General features: G+C 41.7%; 1 protein-coding gene across 22 annotated transcripts in view; it reads left to right on the plus strand.

Annotated features, from left to right (window-relative positions):
• The window catches only part of KIAA1217 (KIAA1217 ortholog), a 348,846-nt gene that overhangs the window by 132,002 nt on the left and 196,844 nt on the right, over positions 1-20,000 (plus strand). The gene's annotated exons all lie outside the window — the stretch shown is intronic.

A 20,000-nucleotide genomic window follows, 5' to 3' on the forward strand; every position in this document is an offset into this window, starting at 1 on the left:
ATCTGAAGGACTTTTAAAAAAAGCCACATTAGTGATATGTTTTATATTTCTTCTGATGAAAAGGAGGGCAAAGACTTACCTGAATAAAGGATTTGGAATAGATTTAAAGATTTTATGACCCTTATAAAATGTTGAGATAAGGTTGTGAGGAACAATGTATGTTTCCTTCTAAGAGATCTTTAAAAGTATGAGCAACTGTATTTTGGGGATGAGTACATTTGATACATTTATAAAATGTTTGACCTTGATATTAACTAGGCAGTGAAGGAGATGAACTTTGGGATCACTTTCAACTGAGTGTATTTTTTTTTAATATTTATTTTTATTTATTTATTTGGCTGTGCCAGGCCTTACTTGCAGCACACGGGATCTTTGATCTTTTTTGCAGCACTTGGGCTTTTTAGTTGTGGCATTCTAACTCTTAGTTGAAGCATATGGAATCTAGTTCCCTGATCAGGGATTGAACCCAGGCCCCCTGCATTGGGAGCATGGAGTCTTAGCCAGTGGACCACCAGGGAAGTCCTATATATATTTGTATTGGTTTTATTGGCATTTTCCTCTTCCTACTACAGCTGTGTGTTTAGCTGCCTTCTAATGGCTGTGTAATTCTTTTATGGTAGTATTTATAAGCTTTTATTATATTTGTTTGCTCAATTAACAGTCTCCTTGATGCCTCTCAGCTTTGTAAATGGACAAAGTCTATCTTGTTCACCATCGTGACTTCAGTTCCAACCCATTACCTGGCACATAGTAATATTTGTAGAATGAATGATAACGTGGAATGAAGTATGACTTAGGTTGTGGGCTTAGAAGGTTGTCATTTTTAGAATGATTTGTTAGAGGCTCAGTTCAGTTCAGTCGCTCAGTTGTGTCCAACTCTGTGACCCCATGGACTGCAGAGGCTAGAATATCACTAAAATGGATTTCCCAATCTTGAGCATTTTGTTGAAGTCCTGTTGCTGAAATTGTCTGTCATTTGAATCAAAGGATGTCCTCTCTAATCATCTTGTGAAATGTAAATGGGATCCACACAACTGTACTTGAATGTCCCTAACCACATTATTCATAACAAAAAGTGGAAATAACCCAAATGTCCATCAGTTAATGAATGAATAAACAAAGAGTGGTATCTCTCCTCGACTTAGCAACTAAACAACAGCAGCAATACAGTGGAATAGTATTTGGCAATAAAAAGGAATGAAGTATTGATACATGTTACATCATGGATATATTTTGAAAACATTATGCTACTCAGAGAGAATCACATATTATATGATTCTACTTACTGTAAAATGTCCAAAACAGGCAAATGCACAGAGATGAAAGGTAAACTGCTAGTTGCCTGAGGCTGAAAAAGTTAAGAGGAGATGGAAAGTGAGTGCTAGGAGGTGTGGGGTTTCTGAACATGACTGCCATCGTGGTTGTCCAACCCTGTGAATATTCTAAATGCCGTTAAATTATGTACCTTTGCTTTGCAGTTTTTTTAAAAAGATAAGTACTATGTACTGAAGTTTTGAAAAATATTTATATATGTATGTACTTATTTTTGGCTGTGTCAGGTCTTAGAAGCAGCACTCAGGATCCTTGTTGCAGCTCATGGGCTTCTCTCTAGTTGAAGCTCGCAGGCTTGGGAGTTGTGGCTTGAGGGCTTAGTTGTTCCACAAAGCCCACCAGGGATGGCACCTGTGTCCCCTGCACTGGAAGCTGGATTCTTAACCACTGGACCACCAAGGAAGTCCCCTTTTTGCAATTTTTAAAACCTTATTTATTTATTTTTGGAAATATAATTGATTTACCATATTATATTCGTACAACATAGTCATTCAATATTTTTATAGGTTGTACTTCATTTAAAGTTATTATGAAATATTGGCTACATTTTCTGTGCCCAGGTGTATACACTAGGGATTCGTTGTTGCTGTTGTTGTTTTGGCCACACCACATGGCATTCAGAGTCTTAGTTCCCCAACCAGGAATTAAACTCCTGCCCCCTGCAGTAGGAGCTCGGAGACTTAACCACCGCACATCCAGGGAAGTCCCCAGTTGTACACTTTAAATGAGTGCATTCCTATTGCCAGTCACCCTGGTAATAGACCTCTATCAAGAAAAGAACATGAAGAACATATTCAGACAGTAGAAAATTCAGCTGTTTTTCCCTACTGTCCGGTTTTGCCTTTGGCCAAGGGTATCTAAACAATTAGGGTTTCCCCGGTGGTGCTAGTGGTGAAGCCACTGCCTGCCATTGCAGGAGACACAAGGGATGAGGGTTTGATTCCTGGGTTGGGAAGATCCCGTAGAGGAGGGTATGGCAACCCACTCCAGTATTCTTGCCTGAAGAATTACATGGACATAGGAGCCTGGAAGGCTAAAGTCCACTGGGATGCAAAAGAGCTGGACACTGCTGAAGCAACTGAGCGCAGCACAGCACACAGCATCTAAGAATTATATTTGGCAAACACTTTTTGTACAAAACAAGCAGTGTAGGGTCTTGGCTGTTTTGCCTTAGAAAGGGTGCCGACCTCCTCACCCTCCCTGCACGTAGCACAGAGGGTCTTCAGTGTGGATTTCTGTGTCTGTGTCACCCTTTACAACATGGACAAGGGTGCTGTGACCCCATCCAGTTCAGGGCCTGGCACAGGGCAGGAGGATCGCATTGTTTATTGCATTATCTACAGTTAAATATAAAGCCCCGGGCAGGTTTTTCTTTCAGACAAGGTACAGACTCTGTGCTTGACAGAGTTGCTTGCTTAGAAAATGCTTAAAAAATTTTTTTTATTGAAATGATTTTCAACAAGAATGCCAAGATTGTTCAATGAGGAAAGGATGGTCTTCAGCAAATGAGACTTTCAAATATTGCATGATTCCAACTCATAGGAGATTTCTAGCATGGTCCCATTCCTAGACACAGGAAGTGAAATGGTGGTTACCAGGGACTGGGGGGAAAGGGGTATGGGAGTTGGCGATTAAAGGCTACAGTTTCACTGGAGAAAGATGAAAAAGATGACGCTGATCCACAACAGTGCAAATGTGCTTCATGCCAAAACTGGACACTTAAGAGTGGTTAAAATGGTAAATTTTATGTAATATGCTTTGCCACAATAAAAACATTATTTTCAAAAGATAGAAAATATTATTTTCAAATGAGAACATTTACATGTACAGACAAAGGCTGCCATCGAAGTTCCCATGTCACCTGTCCCACCGTAAATACCCTCAGGTGCTTCCTCTAGAACATAGCAAGCACAGGAAACATTGCCTCACCTAGATCCTTTCACAGCTTTTACTCCAAATTACTCAGTGACCCAACTAGTAATTGACAACATTTTCAACAGTGCTTTACACGCTATTGTAAAAGCCGTGGGATTTGTTAGTCATCATCTGGACCAGACTCTGGGAGATTCTGTAGTGTGGTTTTGTTTCTGTTATTAGTGCTCTACTAAATTTTCACTAATTTATTACTTTCAGTAATTTAAAAATATATTTATAAGAAATGCATTTTTGAAAGATAATACCACGTCTCATAAGCTGTTTCTTACTAGAAACCAAAGACTTCCTGATAATGATGGAGTGCCATTTTGAAGCTTGGAAAGGGGTCTGGAAAAAGGATGCTGTGTATCCATTATTTCTTCCATGACCTGACTTACCATCTTGGGTTGGACTGTCCGTGCATACCTCACTTTGTGGGAGCAAGATGCATAGGAGTTGGTTAATCTGCAGACTTCACATTTTTCATTTGCCTTTTTCCTAGACTTTTTGCCATTTTCAGCAATGAATAGGACATTTTGTAGAAAACTCTTGAAATGTTTTCTAAATTTAAGTGAGTTTGAGGTCTAGAAGACAACCAACAAATGTTGAATCCAGCCTTAGAGTCTTCAGAAGTGAGGCATAGTCTTTGTCCCCGGTGTGGGTCATTTTCTAGGTTCTTCTGTCAAGGATTCTTTCAGGGACCTTCCCAGGAGATTCTAGTGTCCAAAATACAAGGCCTTTGTCTGTACCTTTCAGAACACTTGGGCTCCTCTGGCTGCTCAGATGATAAAGAATCTGCCTGCAATTCAAGAAACCTGGGTTCAATCCCTGAGTCAGGAAGATCTCCTAGAGAAGGAAATGGCAACCCACTCCAGTATTCTTGCCTAGAAAATTCCATGGACAGAGGAGCCTGGCAGGCTATAGTCCATGGGGTCTCAAAGAGTCAGACGCGAATGAGCAACTTTCACTTTCTTTTCGAACACTTAACATCTCATTATGAAACTTACAGCAACCTTCTTAGCCTGCGTCCCTCAATCCTAAGGGTCACATCTAAACAGCAGTGAAGTGAATGACTTCAGTGGCCCTTTCTGGAGGACAGTGAGAGACTCTGCAAGTCCTGTAGGATGTGCCCATGCTGGAAAGAATCTCATGAAATTATTCATGCCTTCAAGCTGGGCTGAGTTTAATCCTTCAGAGAGAGGACTCAAGTTTTTCAGATGTTGAGCATACTTTATCATTTTGACCTGGATGCTCAAGGCATTCCTCTGTGTCTAACCTAAAACTGGTTTGAAGTGGGTTTTCTTTTCACATAGTATAAATTTATATATTCTTCCTGGCTGTAGAAATAATACATGTTCCTTTTAAATGGTCGTCAGTTTAAGATATTTTAAGTTTATTTCCTAGATTCTTTTCTTGTGGCTTTGAAATTGAGACAAAATTGATTCTTATGATACAAATAACTCTTAAGGAAGAGTAATTTCATCATAACAGAATCATGTAGAAACTCTTTTACGAGGACGTCTAAAAAAATATAAACCAATATCTCTAGAATAAATTCCATTTACATGGAGAGGGAAAACTTTGAGTCCAAGTGACACATTTAGATCCAGGTTGGTTCCTGAACTAGCTTTTTAAAGCAAATTTTCAAGCTTGATTTCCTTATCTATAAATTGAAGAAACACATTTTTCTCAGTATTGTGTAAACTGAATATAATGTTACACGTGAAAGACCCTGATAGGAATCAGGTACACAGAGTAGCTTCTCAGATAATCCTTTATCTTCCCATACCTTCTCCATCTCTTCCTAACTTCTTTTTTTTTTTAACAGATATTATCCCTTTTTAGACATATCTCTCTTTTTTTTATATTTGTTTATTTATTTGACTGCACTGGGTCTCGGTTGGGACATGTGAATTCTTGCTTGAGGCATGTGGCCTCTATTAATTTCCTGACCAGGGATTGAACCTGGGCCCTCTGCATTGGGAGCGTGGAGTCTTAGCCACTGGACCACCAGGGAACTCTCTAGATATCTCTTCATGAGCGTAGAAAATAATGTTTTTTTCTTGATTGTAACACTGCAGTTTAGTCATTGAACATATTTTTCCCACTTCTTGTCCATTCGAAAAAATCTTCATCATAGTTCATTAGTTACTGCACGTGTGTGCTCAGTCACATAGTCTTGTCTGACTCTCTGTGACCCTTTGCGCTGTAGCCTGCCAGGCTTACGTGTCTATGGGATTTTCCAGGCAAGAATACTGGAGTGGGTTGCCATTTCCTATTCCAGGGAATATTCTCAACTTAGTGATCAAATCCATGTCTCCCACATTAGCAGGCAGATTCTTTGCCGTTATGCCGCCTGGGAAGCCGCTTATTAGTTATTACCTAAATCTAAAATTTGGACTTAGGGGCTTCCCTGGCAGCGCAGTAGTTAAGGCTCCATGCTGCCACTGCAGGGAGCACAGGTTCCATCACTGGTGGGGGAACTAAGATTTGGCGCAGCCAAAATCAATCAATCAGTTATTTAAATAAATACATAAATTTTCAATTTAAAGAAAATTAGCCTTCTAAGTGGAGAGAAATCCTGTGCCATCCTTTGTAAAGGATTTTCTCTCTTACTGTCATAGTAGCATGTTTAGGGCTTGACTTCAGCCTTCCATGGACCTATTGAGTGAGTCGGTTCAGAAGCTAGCAAACTCCCAGGTAAGATGATACTCAGGAGTTCTGGTATTATTTGTACCAGTAACCAGGGACCGGATAACATGCTTTACATGTGTTTCAAGTCTAATTTCACAGCTCTCCGCTGGGTATTATCACTACGTTAGAGGAAAGAAAGTGAAGATCCTAAGAGGCTAGTCCACTCACCCAGGATGGCACACTGAGAAGGTTCTAGACCAGGGCTGCACCAGGGCTGCCTGAGTCTTTTAGTATTTTCCACAGTGTGATTGCATTTAGGGGTCATGACTTGGAGAAGGAAATGGCAACCCACTCCAGTACTCTTGCCTAGAGAATTCCGTGGACAGAAGAGCCTGGTGGGCTGCTGTCTATGGGGTCGCACAAAGTCAGACATGACTGAAGCGACTTAGCAGCAGCAGCAGCAGCAGCAGCAGGGGTCGCGACTGTGTGGAGGCTATCCTGCATGACTATCTCTTGACATGCAGGATAACAGAATCCCACCAAAGGCAGTGTTCATCGCACAGGGCACTCTCTCCTTTCCTCTGATGCTGTATTCTCTCCACTCTCCCTGCTTGCCAGGATAATAGGGTGACTGTTGAGAATGTGTTCATCAGGGTAGCTAATTCCAAGGATTCATAGTATCATGATATCAGTAAAAAGACCTACTTGGTAGGTTGTGCAGTTCTTTGTGGAAGGAGAGGAGAATCTATGCGACTTCCCTGGTGGTCCAGTGGCTAAGACTCCACGCTTTCAATACAGCGGCTCGGGTTCGATCCCTCGTCAGGGAACTTGACCCCACATGCCTGAACTAAGCCTGCATGCCACAATTAAGACTCAGCACAGCCAAAAAATAATTCAAAAGTAATAATAATTATTTTTAAATGAGAAGAATGAAAGGAGAGCCTAATCAGGACTTGATCTCCAGGCCTTTGGGTATCCAAGAGGAAAGGGGTCTGCCTGGTTTGGCATCTGTCCTGGAGAAGCATGAGCTCAACCACAAGGGTTGTGTTATTTCATCCCAACTCCCATCTCTCCCCTCCCATTCCCATGGCAACCACCACAGGGCTGAGGTCAGGCAAGTCTCCTCTGACCCAAACAGGAGAAATCTTGCTTGGCAAAATTTATTCCTGGGAGTCTTCTTTGGCCTTAAGCTGCCACCACAAGAACTCTCCAGACAGCACCCTCTGTCATTGAGTTCACTATCTCACATTTAGTTGACTGTTCTTTTCTTCCTTGATATCCATCTTACAAGGAATCATAGGCTTTGCTTGGAAATTATTTTCAAGTAAGCAGAAGTATCTCAGCATTCAATCCAGCTTGTAAGTGGCAGGAATATTCTTTGCCCGTGTGTGTGAGAGAGACTGTGAAAATGTGTCTGACGCATGTTACTTGGAGAGAGTTCTCTGTCATCTAATCCATCAAAATGCAAATCCTCTGATCTGATTGCTTTACTTTTTCCTAACTGTGTATATGTGTTATGCTCAGTAGGCTGCCAAGTCCATATGAATTAGTGCTGCTTGTTATCTTTTTCCTTCTCCTGTCAAAATAACCAGCCATCATTATGCAAAGGAAATGCATTCTTCCTGGGCTAAAGTGGGGCTCAGTGCCCCAACTTACAAATTAACGTTTTCTTTCTTAAAGCATTCTGTCATCATACGCAATAGGATTCCCTCATGTCTTCTGCATGTTGGCAAAATCTTTATTAACCCCAGTTGAATTGACAGTCATGAGATGGCTTGGAAGACTGTCATGCCAAGGTGATTACTCCTCCTCTATTCCTGAAAGAGACTTCACAGAGTTGTTTTTAAATTGTATTTAAATCACTATCTGGAGTTGAATTCTTTTGCTTTTCTTTTCAGTGAGACTGGATGTTTATCTCATTGCTTCCACTTCTAGATAAGTATAGCTTCTCCCTTATCTGAACCCAACACTCCTGGGAAAACTTTAGGGAATTAAATCAGGAAAACAAACTATGCCTGCTCATGCTCAGTCATGTCCAATTCTTTGTGACCCCATGGACTGTAGCCCGCCAGGCTCCTCTGTCCATGGGATTTTCCAGACAAGAATACTGCAGTGGGTTGCCATGCCCTCCTGTAGGGAATCTTCCTAACCCAGGAATCAAACCCATGTCTCTTGCGTCTCCTGCATTGGCAGGCAGGTTCTTTACCACTGTTGCCACCTGGGAAACCCAACTGTGGTGTAGGTACATGGTAAAGTCTTCAAATCATACCTGAAGCCATGTATACACCCACAGAATTAAAAGCTTCTGCCTTCAATTCTCAGTTCCTCTTTCTAAAAGTAACCATTGTTAATCTCTTGTTAGATTGTTTCTAAAGGTGGTACATGTGTGTCCCAGCAGATAACATGCATGTGTGCTTGCTCAGCGCCTAGTCGTGTCTGACTGTCTTTCCAGGCAAGAACGCTGGAGTGGAGTGCTCCTACTGCGGATCTTCCCAACCCGGGGTTTGAACCCACAACTCTGTGTCTCCTACATTGGCAGGCAGATTCTTTACCACTGCACTGCATGGGAAGCCCCAGATATATGCCTGGCTTCTTTCTATATTTCTATAAATTATATGCAGTTGTTCCGTACTCTGCTTCTTTTCTTAGTATTTTTATTTATTTATTAGGCTGGGCCAGGTCTTAGTTGTGACATGTAGAATCTAGTTCCCTGAGCAGAGATCAAATCCAGGCCCCTTTACTTTTCTTTAGAGTTTAACTTTCCTAGGTTGTCATATTTGACCCTTCTGAAATTTGTGTTGAAATGAGAAGTTTTATAGGGACCCAGCTTTATTTCTGTTTCTAAGAAGCTAATCAATGGTGCCACTACCCTTGACTGTACAATTAATCGTTTCACCACTGATTCGAAATACCACCTGGTGAGATCCAGTTTTTTTTTTTTTTGGTATGGTCGTGAGTTTTAACCGTACATCTCTCCCTCTTTTTTTTTTAAACTTTTAATTTTATATTGGCGTATAGTCTATTAGCACTGTTGTGATACTTTCAGGTACACAGTAAAGGGACTCAGCCATACATAAACAAGTATTTGTTCTTCCCCAAGCTCCCCTCGCATCCAGGCTGCCACATAATTAACATTGAGCAGAGTTCCCTGTGCTATGCAGTAGGACCTTGTTGGTTATCCATTTTAAATATAATAATGTATATATGTTGATCCCAAATTCCCTAACTATCCCATACCCCCATCCTTCTCCCCTGGCAACTGTAAGTTTGTTCTTTTAAGTCTGTGAGTCTGTTTTGTATATAAGTTCATTTTTATCATTTCTTGTTAGATTCCACATGTAAGGGATGTCATATAATATTTCTCTTTTTCTGTCCAACTTACTGTACTCAGTATTTATAATCTCTAGGTCCATCCATGTTACTGCGAATGGCATTATTCATTCCTTTTATGGCTGAGTCCATTGTACATATGTTCCACATCTTCTTTACCCATTCCTTTGTCGATGGATATTTAGGTTGCTTCCATGTCCTGGCTGTTGTAGACGTGCTGCAGTGAGCACTGGGGTGCATGTATCCTTTTGGATCCTGTTTTTCCCCAGATCTATGCCCAGGAGAGGGATTGCAGGATCCCACTCAGTGGTAAAAAATATTCTAAAAATAGAATTACCATACTGTTCTCCATAATGGCTATACCAATTTACATTCCCACCCACCTCCACACCCTCAGATTCTGCTTGGTTCTGAGTCTGTTCCTCCTGAGCTCTCTGTTTGGTTTCATTGAACCGTTGTTTTTGGTTTTTTTTTCTTTCTCCAATTCAAGTATGTTTGAGTTACAGTAGTTTCAGATATGAGTCAAGCAAGGGAACAAAGGGAAGGTTAGTCATTAGTCTGATCCCTTCATATGCACACTATTTTGAGGCTACTTAATGAGGGGACCTCTGTTCTCAATTTTCTCTGCCAACATCAGAACTTAGCGTTCACTGTGACACCTTGTCATGCAAAAAGAATTAACTTTTGCAGTGGTACACGCTTAGAGAGATTGAATGTATGCCACATTAAAAATAAATAAGGTGATCTTTTAAAAATAGCATCCAAGAAGATATTTGTAAAATCTTACCTGGAAATCTCACTTCCGTGGCAGTGTTCCGTAAATATAAGACATTTTCTCTATCTATTTGTACATTTGTAGATCAGCCAGGAAAGTATTAGTATTTCTTGTGCCTCATTTTTAGTATGTGGCATATCAAACAGAGTTATGGGTTGCCCTGATCTGATTGATTTCGTATAAAGGTCTTTTTTGGCAGCGATTGGAACTTCTTCACTCTCTGAGGTAAATCTTGCAGAGCAGGAAGTTGAGGTTTTGGGGTAGATTCCAAGAGTCCGTTCTGATCTTACGGTTGAGGAATGTGGAACCCTAACGCTTTCCTTTACTTAATAATGTGAATAGTGAAGGATTTTTTTTTTCTGCTGAGCTAATTAAGTATTTTGTAAAAGAGGATGAACTTTTAATAATAGGAATGTAACTTTTAACTTATTTTAAACGTGGTCAGAGAACGGTCCCTGCTTTAAAATCTCCTTATTTGTACATGTTATAGTTCAAAGGAGAAACCATACCATTTATGTGGAGAGAAAATAAATGAGATTTCTTTCTGTCTTCCATATGTTTAATGGTAGGCTTGTGTCTTGGATCGTACTCTGAGTTAAAACAGACGATGGATTCAAGGAGTTGCTGCGATAAAGAACTGTTCTTATCTCAGATTCGACTCTGGAGACCATCTCCGAGAATCCCGTATCGACTAGCCAGGCGGGAGATCCATCTTAATCTGAACGGGCAGTTTGATTGTTTCTTTTCAATTAAACAGACATGGGTCCTTTTTAGTCCCAGACTCCAGTCAGAGAAGCAGTGTGGTTGAGACATCAAGCATAGTGATTTTTTCACCTATAGTTAACACTGAAAGTGAACGCCTGTGTCTTCCTTCAGTACAAAGGAAAGGTCAGTGAAAAGCTCTGGCAGATGGTACTGGAGAGAGAGTTGTAGTGCTTTGGTTGAATTCTGCTCAAGCCCGCGTGGAGCTGCCCATTTGGTACCAGTACCACAGTTACTTGCTGACACATTACACTCAGCTTGAGTACGAAGGGCCAAGTAGACTCAGCAACAATGTATGTACCTCAGCAATCCTAGTCAAATGGCATCTATACATAGTCCAGCATCTGGGGTGAAGATGTGAGTCACTCAGTCATGTCTGAATCTTTGCAACCCCATGGACTGTAGCCTACCAGGCTCCTCAGTCCATGGAATTCTCCAGGAAAGAATACTAGAGTAGGTTGCCATTCCCTTCTCCAGGGGATCTTCCTGACCCAGTGATTGAACCTGGATCTCCTGCATTGAAGGCAGATTTTTTTTATCGTCTGAGCCAACAGGGAAGCCCCATCTGGGATAAGAGCATGCTTAAATATCTGAAGGAATCAAAAGATTGGGGAAATACCAAAGGGACTGTCAGGCCAAGGGAAACGTAGCTAAGATCTTCATTCAAACTTGAGCAAGTCCGCGGCCATTGCTGTCTTGGAGCGAGCCCTTAGGGTAAGACTAAGCTTTCACTAAATACACAGGCAGGGACTTAACCTCCTTCCCCATCACAAATGATATTCTAGAAGTAATTTTCCATTTGAATCCCCCTTATATACTTAGATATTGGGTTGGCCAAAACATTTGTTCAAGGTTTTCTGTAACATGTTTCAAAAACCTGATGGAACACTTTGGCCAACCCAATATTTTGTAGAGAACTCACACTAGCAGTTACCCTTTCTTGATCACTTTTTTCCCCTCTTATTTTATTTTGACAGTTGACAGGAATTTCCTTTTTTTTTAGAATATTTAATTTTATTTTTTACTTGAATTTTTACCATCTTAACCATTTTTAAGCATACAGTTCAATAGTGTTGAGTATATTTGCAGTGTTATACAGCTAATCTCTAAAACTTTTTCATCTAGTAAAACTGAAACACTATACCTTTTAAAGAACAATTCCCCAGTCCCCTTTCCTTAGCTCCTGGCAACCAACATTCTACTTTCTGTCTCTGTGAATTGACTCCTCTGAGTACCTCACATAAGTGGAATCATAGTGTATTTGTCTTTTTGTGACTGGCTTATTATTTCACTGGGAGAAGGCAATGGCACCCCACTTCAGTACTCTTGCCTGGCAAATCCCATGGACGGAGGAGCCTGGTAGGCTGCAGTCCACGGGGTCGCTAAGAGTCGGACACGACTGAGCGACTTCACTTTCACTTTTCACTTTAATGCATTGGAGAAGGAAATGGCAACCCCCTCCAGTGTTCTTGCCTGGAGAATCCCCGGGATGGGGGAGCCTGGTGGGCTGCCATCCATGGGGTCGCACAGAGTCGGACACGACTGAAGCGACTTAGCAGCAGCAGCAGCAGCAGTATTATTTCACTGAATATAATGTCCTCGAAGTTCATCGGTACTGTAGCGTGTGTCAGAATTTTCTTCTAAGGCTGAATAATATTTCATTGTGTGTATAGACCACATTTTGTTTATCTGTTTGTGTGTCAGTGGGCGTTCAGGTTTTGTTCATTTTTCATTAGTAAAATATACGCACAGTACTGTTACCCATGTGATTACATGTCAGCTGAATAGTTTTAGAATCTGAAGAGACTTCCTGGTTAGACTTTTACTATTATCAGTAACTGTGAGTTGGGTTAGTACGTGTTCAGGCACAGAGCAGTCGTCCAGACGATTGCTTTAAAAACATTTACGGCAATTGCTAAGTAGTCTTCAGACCTCAAGTCTCCCTGACGTCAAGTTTGGGCAACCGCAGCCTTTGTGAAAGGAGTCGAAGGACAAAGGTGGCAGCCACTGGGTGAGAGGTGTTTACTTTCTTCAACTGCTTGGCCTGCACCTGGGATCCACAAAGGTGTGTTTTCCACAGACATTTCAGGCCTCTAAGCGTGAGATGTGAGTTTATTTCCTCAAAGACACAGTACGTGATCTCTCTCACCAGACACTCTGGAAGGCTCCATTAGATAAACACTCAGAGGGCTGGAAAACGGGAGGAAGGGGACCATTTAGATTGTTTCACATCCTTTGACCTGGAGTACTGCTTTCCTCAACGCTTGCCTCACATTTCTCAGAGGAAGAAAGACATGGAAACTTGGTACATTTATTTTTTACATACGTGCCAGCTTTGACCACTCTTGGCACTGGGCGAATGGGAGATTAATGGTCTGGGTTATGCCGTGGAAAAAGCCATAAGTCTTTACATCACAATTTTTGTTTTTAAGACATTTTGTTTTCATAGCTGGGGATTACGCTATTAGCATGGGGAGAGGGAGAATGAAAAATGTAATAGAATAAAGAGACAGCACAATTTTTTAAAAATCCAGAATAGGAAGCACACCCATACCCAGAAAGATACTCAAATTCCTTGTGAGTTTTGTGAAAAAATGCTGAGTTTTGAGGTGAATAAACAGGCTAGGACCCCTTTGTATATGTGGTTCACATATCATTCCTTGGCTTTAAGAACACTGCTATATAACTAAGAGGTAATTACTCACCCAATGCAATCAAGGTTTGGTTATTCTTATCCTAAAAGGATTACCAGTCAAGTTACTTCTAAGACAGAAGTGACTTTAGTTCATTTCAACATTGACATACTCGACTCAAATTATCTCACAGCTGTATATTAAATGACAGAATTTTAACTGAAGACAAAATATGAATAAAAAGATAAGTCCAATAATTAGCTAAGAAATGAAAACTAATTCCATTAAAATTTGTTTGACTGTTATGCAACTTTGGGGGACATTCCTGATACGTAACCTGATATATATGGACAGCTAGAAATATGTAAGTGCTTATGCATCGTAATTGCTCATCAATGCAGTGGGTTTAGAATAGTGTAGCATGGGACTTCTCTGGTGGCCCAGTGGTTAAGACTTTGCACTCCCAACGCAGAGGAAGCAGGTTTGATTCCTGGTTGGAGAACTAAGATCCCACATGCTGTGCAGCATGGCCAAGAGATAAAAGATTTAAAACAGAGTAGTGTAGCAAATGGGCTTCCCTGGTAGCTCAGTTGCTAAAGAATCTGCCTGCAATACAGGAGACCCTGGTTCAATTCCTGGGTCAGGAAGATCTGCTGGAGAAGGGGTAGGCTACCCACTCTCGTATTCTTGGGTTACCCTGGTGGCTCAGCTGGTTAAGAATTCGCCTGCAGTACGGGAGACCTGGGTTCAGTTCCTGGGTTGGGAAGATCCCCTGCAGAAGGGAAAGGCTACTCACTCCAGTATTCTGGCCTGGAGAATTCCATGGACTGTATAGTCCATGGGGGTCACAAAGAGTCAAATACGACTAAGCAACTTTCACTTTCAGTGTAGCAAATGGACTTATTGGTTGATCTTGAGTATATGCTCACAGCAGATACCTCTTTTCTTTTTAGTTTGTATTTATGAGCATAAATACTCTTATTTATATTTATATATCTTATTTATACTTAAATATACTTATCATGGCATCTGGTCTCATTACTTCATGGCAAGTAGGTGGGGAAACAATGGAAACAGTGACAGACTTTATTTTCTTGGGCTCCAAAATCACTGCAGATAGTGACTGCAGCCATGATATTAAAAGACGCTTGCTCCTTGGAAGAAAAGCTATGACCAACCTAGACAGCATATTCAAAAGCAGAGACATTACTTTGCAAACAAAGCTGATCACCGAAGCATTGATGCTTTTGAACTGTGGTGTTGGAGAAGACCCTTGAGAGTTCCTTGGACTGCAAGGAGATCAAACCAGTCAATCCTAAAGGAAATCAGTCCTAAATATTCATTGGAAAGACTGATGCTGAAGCTGAAACTCCAATACTTTGGCCACCTGATGCAAAGAGCTGACTCACTGGAAAAGACACTGATGCTGGGAGAGATTGAAGGCAGAATCAGACTGTGTAATATAGAAAACCACCCTGCCATAGCCTGGGAATCCACATACATCTGGGTGTGTTCCAGCAGGATTTTTTGAAGAGAAGTTGGAGAATGAGCGAAGCAAAAGTATATGTTGAGTGTGGACCATCTACCAGGCACAGAAATGATTTCATTTACGCTTCATTGAAACTCTGGATAAGCTACATGGTGGTATTCCCATTCTGCAGATGAAAAGACCAAGGCTCAGCCAGGCTAAGTTATTTGATTGTTGTTGTTGTTCAGTCGCTCAGTTATGTCCAGCTCTTTGCAACTCCATGAACTGCAACACGCCAGTGTTCCTTGTTCTTCACTATCTTCCTGAGTTTGCTCAAACTCATGTCCATTGAGTAGATGATGCCATCCAACCATCTCATCCTCTGTCGTTTCTTTTTCCTCCTGCCCTCCATCTTTCCTAGCATCAGGGTCCTCTCTAGTGAGTCAGCTCTTCTCATCAGGTGGCCAAAGTATTGGCGCTTCAGCTTCAGCATCAGTCCTTCCAATGAATATTCAGGATTGATTTCCTTTAGGATTGACTGGTTTGATCTCCTTGCTGTCCAAGGGACTCTCAAGAGTCTTCTCCAATAGCATAGTTCAAAAGCATCAATTCTTCAGGCACTCAGCCTTCTTCATGGTCCAACTCTCACATCCGTACATGACTAGTGGAAAAACAGCTTCCACTATATGGACCTCTGCTTTTTAATATACTGTCTAGGTTTAGCATAGCTTTTCTTCCAAGGAGCAAGTGTCTTTTAATTTCATGGCTGCAGTCACCATCTGCAGTGATTTTGGAGCCCCAGAAAATAAAGTTATTTGGTAGACCATATATATATATTATCTCTCTCTCTCTCTCTCATGGTCTAGTTCCGAGCCTGTGCCCTTTCTCAGACACCCTCCTGTGCCTGGCTAGCTTGTTCTACCAGATGCAGTGATGCGGCGCCTTCCTCATATAACCTGAGGCTGTGTTACCTGCTCTGCTAGGAGTGATGGAATTGTAAACACTGTAGGGGGCATGCCAATATCTGAAAGCCATTAAGGAAAAATGAGTCACTTGGTAGATGCATGGAACGTCTTTTGATTATGAGAGTTTTGTGGAGAAATAAAGCACCAAGTGCTTTTTCTTCTTATAAAGAATTGAGTCCCTCTCCCGAATAGAGATCATTGGCAAGTCCACATGCAATCATGGTCAGCAGAAAAGATATTTAATCAGTAATGAAAAGCTTGTGGGCCTGGAATGTCTTTAACCCCTCAGAGCTAAAGAGCAGGCCTTGGGGGACTGATGTCGAAAGGATAAAGAATTGGGGCTTGAAAAGAATTCTGATCTTGGAGGTAAAGACAGGTAAGAGAAAATAAGATTAAAAGCAGGCTTGATGCGCAGTTACTTGTCACCCCTGGATAACGTGGTGTAAATTGCTTTTTGCTTCAACCCCTGCTCTCCACATACATATTTTTTTGTTGTTGTTAAAGAAAGAGAAGAAAATATTTTTGAGGTAACTCATTACCTTTTTGGCTTTAGGCCTAGAAGCTACAGAAGTTGAAAGTAATTTTATACACTGCAGATGCTTCCTGGTTTTAAAAACTATGACCTGGCTTCCAAGTAATGATGACATCAACTCAGAAGGATAATAATCTTCTATATCGTGTAATTCCAGTAGCAGTCATGGGGCCGTCTTTATGAAATTGGAAGGAAAGGGAGGCGGTCTGATTGAGATCATGAAATAACCAAAGCAAAATTGTTCAGTCTGACTTCTATTGTATGTAAAGATAATTTTTTTCATTGCATTTTAGTTCTAGTGGTCATTTGATAAACTTGTCTTGCCTGTTATATTTTTTGAAAGTCTTTTATGGACTACATGCTTTTGATGCGTTTTCATAATCAGTTCAGACTACCCAAGATGACCATAAAATGCGAGTAATTAAGAAAAACTCTCCTTTGGAGAAGCGTCCAGAAAACTCTGCTTCCGTTATTTAATTTTGACATCTCTGGAGGGACACAGTGAATTTTTTTACCCATTGAGTTGACCTTGAGATAGGATATGAATTTCCTCTGTACTGTGTTAGTGAGTCTCCATTTTAGTCTTGTTCACATGCATGAGGTTAAGTGCTGGGACCAAAAGTAACTTCATAAAACAGATGGTTTCCAAATCGTGTCCTCCTACATTCACTGGAGCTAGCTGACAGTAGATACGTGATGTTTATGGTTGATCAGACCTAATGGGCCATATATTTTAACTGTTACTTTTTGGAAGAGTGAATATGTGACTTGTTAATAGATTTTTGGAATCTAACTCTTCAAAAATTTCTATCTGGCTGCTTTTCTTCCCGTCTAAGAGTCCTCCTTTTCTCCCCTGCCCCATTTCATTGTTTTCTGGAGCTCCTGTCAGTCCCTGTAACTATGCCCTTCATAGCACAATCCAGGGTCAGCATCATTCTTGTCTCCATTTGGTCATTGACCACATGGGCGGGTTGAAGCTGTGTTCCACCACTGTGGGCCGGAGAGGGATACTAACAGTCTGGACCACAGTCTACTCCTGTTGCCCATGGTAAGATGGGGGAGATTTGTCCTGTTGGGGAAGGGGAGTTGGAGAGCCCGGGAGAGCACTGGATTTTTCCCACTTTGGGTCTAGGTTCATGAACTTGTGAAAAACAATGAAGTAAGGAATAGTTGCCTTTTTTGTTGTTGGAATATAGTTGCTTTACAATGTTTGTCTTAGATTCTGCTGTACAACAAAGAGAACCAGCTATATATACATAAATCTCCTTCCTCCTACCCGCCCCCCCACCCCCAATCCCACCCCACCTAGGTCATCAGAGTACCGAGCTGAGCTCCCTGAATACAGCAGGAATAGTCACCTTTGCACCAGTAATTTCATTTCTGATTCCTGTTTCCTACATCTTATCAAAATCTCCTCTCAAGAAAGGAAGTCTCACTATCTGATAAGGCTACTGTTGTTTCTTTCCCAGGCGTATCTGCACTTTTAATGATGGAGTCCAAAGCCCCTGCTTAGCCCACCATGGAGCTGGAGATCTACAGGTTCCACCAGCCAGTTGATGGGGCATTCTTTGAACAACATGATGATTCCTTAGTGCCCACAAAATCACCCTCTTCCTCTCGCAACTCATCCACAAGCTACCATCCTCTCTGCTTACAAGTCAGATCCTGCCCTTGTCATTGGTGACGAGGACAAGGGTCCATATATTGAGTTGGTCCAAAAGTTTGTTCAGGTTTTTCCATTATATCTTATGGAAAAAACTGAACGAACTTATGGGCCAACCCAATACACTGGTAGCTGGTAACATGATGGGGAATAGCTGTGCTTACCTGCCTGGGTGTGTAATGCAATTCAGTGTCAGGAATGAACCTTCTGGACACCCCTGGGATGGATCCCTTGCCCAGCTGCGTTGTTTTCCCTTGTTCCTGGGTGGCAGGTGCTGGTCATCAGCATGACGAATCTGTATGCCCCAGGGAAACCTGTCTTCCTCCTCTGAGCCGACACTGGAGCGGGAAAGAAGTGAGCAGACAGATCTATAACAGAGCTGAACACTGGATTCCACTTCATCATGTCTTTTCAGCTGATGGAAGGTCTGCATGATGAGTGGAGAGGAGGGGGGACTCAACAAGATAATCTTCAGAGCAATTGAGTGCGTAGAAAGCCTGTCTTCTTTGCAGTGTTCCATGCGGAACAGTCATGAGCAGCATAATAGTTCTGCATCTATTAATGCGTCAGTTAATTGCCAGGTATGGTGTATACTTTAAGTGTAAACTTAAAAAACTGTGGTTTATGCTTCTCATAAGTGGGTGCTGATCTGCCTGCTGTAGATTATAGTGGCCAGAGCCCCACCATTCCATTAAAAATATTATCTTTTTTAAATGCCAGCCAATCAAATGCTCTATCTGCTTCAACTCTGCCCTCTGCTCTGATTTTCAAGCTTTTCTTTCGCATCTCAAAATGTTGAGAAGGTCAATGTCAATCTAGGAGTCAGTGGAGACTCAAGGTTATCCTCGCTCTGCAGTCTTGCCTTGAAAGAGTGAGTGACTGGACCCAGAGGCCAAGGAACTGCTGCTGTGCTTTAGCTGCTGCTATGCAAGTGGGATTTATTAACTTTATGAAGGATGTAGAAGGCCATCATGATATTTGGTAAATTATGAGAGAGGCCAGGGGATCAAAAAGAGGGAGATTCGATGCCAGACATCCCTGGCTGAGAGTTGAAATTCCATGGAGCAAATAGCCTGCAAAGTGGGAGTGACCTTCTTCCACTTTGTCCTAAATCCTCCTGCCTGGGGGTGCAGACCCAAGGAGGGAATGTGACTTGGCAGGGATCTGTGGGTGGGAGGGATGGAGGCTGGCCAGTTTTTTTGTTGAGATTCTCCAGGGAGTGCTGGAAGATGGAAATGATGTCGAGCCCCCTCTCCCCCACGAGCGCTAGAATGACCCCATATGCCTACTCAGCAGCCTCAGACCCACGGCAGCTTCAGGAGTCTTCGAGGCAGAGTAGAGGCTTGGTCCACACAAGATGTATTCAGACCAGCGGGTGTACTCATCTCATTGATGTGGGTTTCCTCTGCTCCATGCCTGCAGTTCCCTCATCCCTTTACTACACCTCAGAACTGCCAAACTAAATCTCCTGAAGAGGAAGGAAGAGAAGGCCACTTGAACCCATGGTGTTGACATTCTAGCATTGCCCCTGCCTGATGTTCTCAAGGACAGGAGATGGGGCAACCCAAACAGATGATCCAGGTGGAAATGCCTTTGACCCATTTGGAGCTTGTTGATGGTGAAAACCACCTTTGCAATAGCTCTGTATTTTGTTTGTGAGTCACCATTTCTGTTTATCTTTCTCTTTCAACCTACTGCTCCTCAGATTTCTTCCAACATATATTTTCAGTGTAGTTCTGTGAAGTTGGGATGGGAAGAGTGTGAAGGGAGTTCTTTAACGTTTTTATGCCTTTCTCTTAAAAGGGTAGTTGGTAATCTTCTTAACTTTAAAAAAAAAATTTTAATGGAGAATAATTGCTATACAATGCCGGGTTAGTTTCTGCTGTACAACAGTGTGAATCATCTCTAAGTATACACATATCCCCTCCCTCTTTTTTTTTTTTCCATTGAAGGATAATTGCTTTTCAGTGTTGTGATGGTCTCTGCTGTACA

This window comes from Bubalus kerabau, chromosome 13, assembly GCF_029407905.1.
Source record: "Bubalus kerabau isolate K-KA32 ecotype Philippines breed swamp buffalo chromosome 13, PCC_UOA_SB_1v2, whole genome shotgun sequence".
Lineage (NCBI taxonomy): Eukaryota > Metazoa > Chordata > Mammalia > Artiodactyla > Bovidae > Bubalus > Bubalus kerabau.